The 8,979-nt window shown below is 39.4% G+C and overlaps 1 pseudogene; it reads left to right on the top strand.

Moving 5' to 3' along the window:
• The first annotated feature begins 5,416 nt into the window (after positions 1-5,416).
• LOC108993636 lies at positions 5,417-7,348 on the top strand (annotated as a pseudogene).
• The last annotated feature ends 1,631 nt before the right edge of the window (positions 7,349-8,979 follow it).

Consider the following 8,979-nt stretch of genomic DNA (forward strand, 5'->3'; position numbering starts at 1 on the left):
AACACCAATATTTAAACCCGAAACCACCAACAAATTTCAAAGCATAAACCAATCTCACACAAACAATTCCATCATCCAATCCAATCAACCCCCTTCCTCCTCGGACTCAGTCCGGCACAACCAATAAATTCACAGTAAATATGAATTATCGTAAAAATACATTTAAATCTCAAAAGTTCTTTGGGAAAAATACTTACAATGCTATAATATAATTTTTGAAAGATCACGGAGGTGCTAGAAGCGGCAACGCAGCAATAAAACAGTGTTAAATGCACTGTGGCCGTGGGTCTCAAAAACCCACTTTTCAACGGGTGTAAACGAAGACTCGAGATTGATAAGGTAGGGCTTAGGGATGTTGGTGAAGCTAGTGGTGGTGGTGGTTGGCCGTGGGTGGCGGCGTGGGCAGCGGTTCAAGGCCAAAATGCTCAAATCGGAGATGGAGATAGATGGGCTTCACCGGTGTCAGATCGGAGCCAAGGATGGGTGCATTAGGTTGCTAGAAGGTCGATGATGATGTGGGGAGAAGATGGTGGCCGGAGGTGGTGCGAAGGCAGCGCAACGGTGCAAGGAGTGCCGCGGCTTGGTGTGGTGTGTGGGGGCTAACGGCGGCGCGAGGAGGTCTGAAATTACAGGGAGGTGGTCGCCGGTCGAAGGGGAGGTGAGAGGGAGGGGCGGTGTCGGTCACCGTCGGCGCACGGCGGCGGGCTGGGAGACGACGCATGGACGGAGAGAAGAGAGAGGGAGAGACGTGCGGCGCGCGGGAGAGGAGAGGAGAAAAAGAAAAGAAAAAAAGAAAGAAAAGGAAAAAAAAAAGGGAAAAGGGAAAAAGAAAAAAAATGAGGGAAAGAAATAGGATCCAATCCTCACATCTTGGGTCACAAAAAAGATCAAACGGAAACGATTTTAAAACAGCAAGTGAAATAAAATAATTCAATCGTAGTGATTAAAAATAAAATAAATAATTAAATCCAATAAGAAGTTAATTTAATATGAAAAGAAAATTAAATGCATAACAATAATTAATATTAAGAAAACATGTCAAACTTAATTTTCACAAATTAAAAATCATAAAAATATAAACCCGCTAAAATCTGAAAATTTAAAACAAGATAATCAAATTTTAAATTAATAACAAATAATCCTTCAAATAAAAAAAAATACACTAAAAAATACGGGGTGTTACATCTTGTGTGCTGGACAGTGTTGTAATAAAAAGGCTTATCCTTGAAGAAGCGCACCGCTCCCCTTACACAGTTCACCCAGGTAGTACAAAAATGTATCGAAATTTGGAAGAGTCTTTTTGGTGGAAGGGCATGAAGAGAGAGATTGCTCAATTTGTGGCACAGTGCCTAACTTGCCAACACGTGAAAGTAGAACACCAACAACCAGCAGGGTTATTGCAACCACTTCAGATTCCAGAATGGAAATGGGAGCATATTTCTATGGACTTTGTTACAGGCCTTCCACGGACACCGACGGGACAGGATGCAATTTGGGTGATAGTAGACCGTTTGACGAAGACAGCTCACTTTGTACCTATCAAAGTTTCTTATAAGTTGGAGAAACTAGCCGAGCTATATATACAAGAAATCGTGAGGTTGCATGGGGTACCTATGTCCATTGTGTCGGATAGAGATCCGTGTTTCACTTCGACATTTTGGCTAAGCTTACAAGAGGCCATGGGCACTAAGTTAAATTTCAGCACGGCGTTTCACCCACAGACACATGGTCAGTCGGAAAGGACCATTCAAATTTTGGAAGACATGTTGAGAGCATGTATGCTGGATTTAAGGGAACTTGGATTCGACACTTGCCTTTGGTCGAGTTTGCTTGTAATAACAGTTACTAGGCTAGCATTGAGATGGCACCTTATGAAGCACTTTACGGTAGGAAGTGTAGATCTCCTTTATATTGGGACGAGGTGGGAGAAAGACAACTTTTGGGTCCAGAAATCATACAGAAGACAACAGAGAAGATTGAGACCATTCGAGCTAGAATGAGAGCAGCTCAGAGTCGACAGAAAAGCTATGTAGATAATCGTCGTCGCCAATTAGAGTTTGAGGTTGGGGATAAGGTATTCTTGAGGATTGCACCCATGAGAGGGGTTATGAGGTTTGGAAAGAAGGGTAAGTTGAGCCCTAGGTACATTGGACCATTTGAGATTCTTAATCGGATTGGACCAGTGGCTTACAGAGTAACCCTACCACCCGCACTCTCAGGTGTACACAATGTATTTCACGTATCTATGCTGAGGAAGTATGTACCCGACCCCACTCACGTTATTGATTATGAGCCTCTTCAATTTCAGGAAGATCTGACTTATACAGAAGAGCTGGTGAGGATTGTAGAGAGAAAAGAACAAGTGTTACGTACTCGGACTATTCCATTGGTTAAAGTGGTATGGAATAATCACACTATCAGTGAAGCCTCTTGGGAATTAGAAGAGGAAATGCAAGTCAAGTACCCACAGTTGTTCGACGACGATCCTTTTAGCTTGTGACAAATTTCAAGGACGGAATTTTTTATAAGGGGGGAAGAATGTAATAACCGGGCTCCAGGCCCAGCCCTTTTGGAAGGCAACCGGATGCATGAAGCCAATCCAGCCCACGTTCTTGTTGAGGGAATCGGACGGCGTCGTTTTGGTAAGTGTTTTCTTCTCATTTGAATTTCCTTTCCTTTCCGTCGGTTTCTTCTTCCTTCTTTTCTCTTTCTTTTCTTCCTTCCCAGCTGCCCTACTTTTCCGAAAACTCCTCCATCTCGCGTGCCTCGCCCCCACGTCGTATGGTTTTGTGCTGTTTCCATCACAGAAATTCCTTCCCGCATCACATTTGAAACACCTAGTTTTTCTTTTTTTTTTTTTTTATTTCTCTACACAGAATTCTGGTTTGGTTGGTGCTGCTGTCCCCGTTAATCTTCAAGCCCCTCGCCGCTGGCATGGTTGCTCAATAGTAAGTTTTTCTCTTCCCTTCCGTTGCTTCTTTGTGCCTCTTAGATGACTTTGTAAAATTTTTCCTTTGGGATTCGGTTTGTGAAGCATTTCCGTGGTTCTCGATTTTTTGGTTCTTCAAAGGTGAGCCATCGTCCCCTCCCTCGTTCTCTGTTTATTTTTTCTGTCTTCACCAGCAGTTCGTGAGTTTTTCTCTTTGGGCTTGGTCACTTTGCAGCATAATTGTGGGAACCGAAAGTCTATTTGCCGTGGTTGGGATTCCTTCTCTGAGTTCTTGAGATTATTTTCGGTAACTTCCGCCCACCCATTAAATCCTTAGTTTCTCTTAATTCTTACTTGCTGTTAGACATTCCATAAATCATTTTATTTCTTTCCATCGGTTTGTCTATTGCACATACACACGCTGCTTTGTTTGGCCGTGCAACACACTTAGTCATAAATTCCCCTTTGCGCAGACCACTAGTTTCTTTTCAGTAGAAGATTTTGTGAAGTTTATTTTTGGGTTGATGTATTATTTGTTGAAGCGAGCGGTGGAGTGTGTTGGAATTATGGATGTTGAGGAGTATAATTTTGGATGATTTGTGAGACTGTTTTTGAATTATTATTTAAGACTTTTTGGTGTAAAATGATGGGTGTTTTGGAACTAGTTGTATTGAACTGTCGTGCAAGTTTTGAATTGTTGAATGATTAGAGTATGATGCGTGCACTGAAATTGTTTTATTCGAAGGTTGGAAGTGAAGTTTGGGTTAGGTTATGTATTAATTATTGGAGTTATTGTTGTTGGTTTTGGAAATAATTATAGTTGGTTTGGTGTTAATAGAGGGTGGTCACTGTTTTGGGTTTTAAATGCAAATGGTTTGAAGAGAGAGTTGTTCGGGTTTAATTGTTAGGATAGTTATTGAGCTGTGAAGGGACTGTTTTGATTTATTACTCAATAAATAGCAGCCTACCAAATTGGTTATTAAATGTTGGATATATGTTCTTTTTGTTTAGGTGGTGTTACTATTAGAGTTCCGGCTCAAGGTGTTGATAATACGAAGAAGTCAGGTAAGCGGGGTTCATATACTAGTTTTGCATAAAACAAATAAAAGGAGGTTGACTTTGAGAATAAATGTGATTATTTTTTTTGAAAAGAGATGATCTGAAAACAACCTCAGATGTTTATTCTTCATATGCATAAATTCTTTATAAGATAAATTATTTTCTGTCATGACTAGTGTAGACATGAGATAGTTTTGTGCACTTTATTTCTGAACTATGTAAAAAAGCGAATATGAAAATCTAGAAGTTTTGTTATGAACAAATGAGAATATTTTGTTTATGTTTATCTCGAACATGTGAAATGATCTGAAGCTTTTCAGTATTTTGTTTTGAAATGATGTGTCATCTGAAAACCTTGGCATGAAATTCTGATTCTGTATATGATTGTAATCGGATTTTCGATGAAATCTATTCTGTTTCTATTAAGGCTCAGCCACGGGTATAATGGTGGTTTATAACCCTACCACGGGGGTGAAACATGGTATACGGCCTAGCCACGGGTATAATGGTGGTTTATAACCCTACCACGGGGGTGAAACATGGTATACGGCCTAACCACGGGTATAATGGTGGTTTATAACCCTACCACGGGGGTGAAACATGGAATATGGCTCAGCCACGGGTATAATGGTGGTTTATAACCCTACCACGGGGGGTAAAACATGGAATATGGCCCAGCCACAGGTATAATGGTGGTTTATAACCCTACCACGGGGGTTAAACATGGTATTGTCCCGATGTGATACTAAACGATGATATGATTATAATGTTTCAGTTTAGAAATGCCAACAGATCTTTTTTGGAATAAGTTTATTTTTCTGAAAATTTCGCTCTAATGTTTTTGTACTAGTTTTGTTTCTGCATTCTGAAAATAAATGTTTTGTTTGGCTTATCAAATGTTGTAAATGCTCATGTTTACATGCTAGTATATGCTATCTGCTTGCTGAGTTGTTGATAACTCACCCCTTTAATCTTCATAATATTTCAGATGACATTGATGGTTCAGCTGAGGATCAGTATTAGAGTTTATAGAGAAGATTAGCAGTGAATGGTTGTTGGGTATCTCGTGCTATTAGTGTTGATGTTGGAAGTTATTTATATTCTTAAGTTTGCTTCAATGGAGTTAGACGGTTTATGGAGACTTATGTTAATGTTTCATTATTTCTAGTTTGTTATTTGAGACATGAAGAAGAGTTGAATTTATTTGAGTTGTTGGATTGAAAATTTGACAGATGAGTTTATATGGTTTATTTAATTGAAGTATTTACGTTTGATTTGAGGTTTAAGAAAATATATATTCTTGAATTTGGAAGTACTCTAGCCTTGTTAGAGTTGATTATCAGGTTATATGAGTTAACTCTCCGGACCCTCGGGGACGGGGCATTACATTGAAAGTATTGGGACAAAAAGAGAGAGACAATAATAATAATGTCTCAGTTTACGAACCCTTTCTTTGTTCTCTCTCTTTTTGCCTTTGTTCCCCTGTGCTGCTTCTCTGGCAAGACCCACGGGGGTTACCTCTACCCACAGTTTTATGATCACTCGTGCCCAAAAGCTCAACAGATTGTGAAGTCCCTAGTGGCCAAGGCTGTGGCCAAAGAAGCTCGCATGGCAACTTCATTGCTTAGGCTCCATTTCCACGACTATTTTGTCCAGGTCTTGCAACTTCCCAAAACTCATCTCATTTAACAGATTATAAAGACTACACTGGATTATCCATGCATGCATGTCAATTTATATCCAAAACCCTCTTCATATTTTTGCAGGGTTGCGATGCATCCCTATTGTTGGACAGCAGTGGAAGAATAGTCACTGAGAAGAGATCGAACCCAAACAGGAACTCTGCTCGAGGGTCTGAAGTTTTGGATGAGATAAAATCTGCTTTGCAGAATGAGTGCCCACATACAGTATCTGGTGCTGATATTGTGGCTTTAGCTGCTAGAGACTCCACTGTTCTAGTAAAGTGACATTTTTTTATAGTCTTGTCATAATTTTACTGCATGGCAGAAATAAGCGAAAATATATTTTGCATCCCTAAATTATATAAAAGAAAATGAGTTTTTTGCTCAGTCCATTGAAATTTTTGATAGTTAAGATTGTGCAACATGGCATAAAATGTCAATTTTTTATAGTTTGAACGTGCAATGTGTGAATTTTGTTAGCTTGGTACAAAATGTAAAAACTTTATAATTTGTTGATGGAAGAAAATATACTTTTACCTAAAAACAACTTTTGGCTAGCCAACTTATGTGTGTGTGTATAATCAGAACTTGACCATGTTTTGAATATGCAGATTGGTGGACCCAGCTGGGAGGTTCCATTAGGAAGAAGGGACTCCAGAGGTGCAAGCTTGAGTGGCTCAAACAACATCACTACTCCTAACAAGACATTTCAGACTATCCTCACCAAGTTCCAGTGACAGCGACTTGCTATGTTTGGCAAGTGAGAGTACCTTAAGTACTCTCACTACTATTCTTTACTTTATTATTACTTTTTACCTACTTTTTTACTATTCACTACTTTTCACTTACTTTTTACTACTATTCAACATTTTATTATTACTTTTTCATTACTTTTTCACTATTATTCACAAACATTCTTAACACTTCTCATCACTTCTCACTATCCAAACGTACCAATCTTGTTGCGCTATCCGGTAATATTTAAAGAGCTAGCTTGAACCTACCATTGTGCCAATCCATAATCTGGGTTCCTTAATTTAAGGATAAATGATTGAGGGCATGGGTGTGGAGGAATCTAAATTACCCAGAACACACGTGATTAACCTCGTTTAACTTCAAAACAAAGTCACCATCTAAATTAACTAGGTTTAATTCAGTATGGCAAGAAGATTATTGAAGTTTGAATAATTGTTATGCAGGGAGCCACACAATAGGAAATGCCCGGTTTACCATCTTCAGGAGAGAATCTACAACCAGTCAGGCAATGGGCTACCCGACAGCACAGTTGATCAATCATATGCTGCCCAATATTCGAGAACCAGATGCCAGAGATCAGGTGGTGATCAGAACCTGTTTTTCTTGGACTTTGTTAGCACAACAAAATTCGACAACAACTTTTCAAGAACTTGTTGTATTCTAAAGGCCTTTTAAGCTCTGATCAAGTTCTTCTCACAAAGAACGAAGCATCCATGGAATTGGTGAAGAAATATTTAGAAAACAACGAGCTGTTCTTCGAGAAGTTTGCCCAATCCATGATTAAGATGGGAAATATTTCTCCATTAACAAGTTCAAGGGGAGAGATTAGAAAGAATTGCAGGAAGATTAACACCTAATTAGCTCCATTATAACACTGCAGTGCAGTTCCATCGAGTGTCGTGTGCTTTTCTTGCAATGTATTCCTGATTAGTTAATAATATATGACATATTTTAAGTGCTTGGTATATGAACCCGCGTAAATGTGTTATATTTACAAGTGATTGGGAATGAAAAGATCTAAGATGAAAAGTAATATTAATCTTCGAAAACTATCTCAAGATTTTAGTAGGTAGGTCACCAGACAGCATAAAATAAAGGAAAATGCTCAGACACTCCTACAACGGATACAATTCGACACAAGGAAACTCTACCTTCAACGGCTCCTATTTCACAAAAGGAAACTCTACACCAAATGGCTACATGCACTAGAATGGAAATCACATCCACCGAATCCTCTTAATTTACTTTTTTAAACTTTGTAACCTAAGGGCTCTCGATAGACTCTCACGGTGTGTAAGAAGTTTTCACAAACACCTGCTGTTCAATTGTCTTTATGGTAATCAGAGCCTTGTGCAAGAACAAGAGAGCCTTACTCCCATGGCATCAATCTCACTTTCAGTCAACAATTTCGTGACCTTACTGTTGAACCTGGGGAATTACCCCTTATGGTGGGAGCAAGTCGTGGCCTTGGCTGAGAGCCAAGACCTCAGGGGACGCCTCACAGACGCTGCCTCCCCTCCACCATATGATCCCATCCCCGATGAAGCCACAACAACAGTCACAAAGAACTGAGTTCTACATATCTGAGATGGAGGAAATCTGACCGACTACTCCGTGGATGGATTATCAGTACCCTCTCCAAGGAGTCGCTTGGCTTGGTGGTCTGGCATGAGACTTCATATCATGTCTGTCAAAAAATCTTTTCTTTTATTTTATTCATACGTTTCTCCGTAGGTTATATACATCACAAAAACAATAAAACCTAAACAAATCTTTTCTATACAAATCAGTTTCCTAGACTCATGCTAACCACCCTTATTTACGAGATTGTTACAGATTTCAAATGCCTGAAATTTCTCTTGATCATTTACAATACCAGCTCATGCCAACACTCCCCCTAAGTTGATGCATAGAGGTCTCGCATGCCCAACTTGTCAAGTGAGTTGTAAAGATCCTTGCTCGATACAGCTTTTGTAAGAACATCCGCCAATTGATCTTCGGATTTCACAAATGGAAACCTAATTGTTTTTGCTTCGAGATTCTCTTTCATGAAGTGTCGATGTACCTCTACATGTTTAGTACGATCATGTTGAATGGGATTATGGGAAATTGCAATTGCAGCTTTATTGTCACACAAGAGATCCATCTCAGAGTTAGGAGCAAACTCGATTTCAGTAAGTAGCCTTCTTAGCCAAAGGAGTTCACAAAGACCTTTAGCCATTCCCCTAAATTCAGCTTCATCACTTGACAAAGCTACCACTTTTTGCTTATTGCTTCTCCAAGTTACAAGATTCCCCCCAATAAATGTAAAATATCTCGAGGTGGACTTTCTATCAGTGATATTACCTGCCCAATCTGCATCCGTATATCCATAAACCGTCAACTGACTGTTATGTTTTGAGAACATAAGCCCCTTTACTAGAGATGACTTTAAGTATCGAAGTATTCGAATCACTGCTTCCATGTGGCTTTTACTTGGATTATGCATAAACCAACTTACAACACTTACAGCGTATGCAATATCCGGACGAGTATGGGAGAGATAAATGAGTT

The sequence above is a fragment of the Juglans regia genome, chromosome 11 (assembly GCF_001411555.2).
Source record: "Juglans regia cultivar Chandler chromosome 11, Walnut 2.0, whole genome shotgun sequence".
In the NCBI taxonomy this organism is placed as follows: Eukaryota; Viridiplantae; Streptophyta; class Magnoliopsida; order Fagales; family Juglandaceae; genus Juglans; species Juglans regia.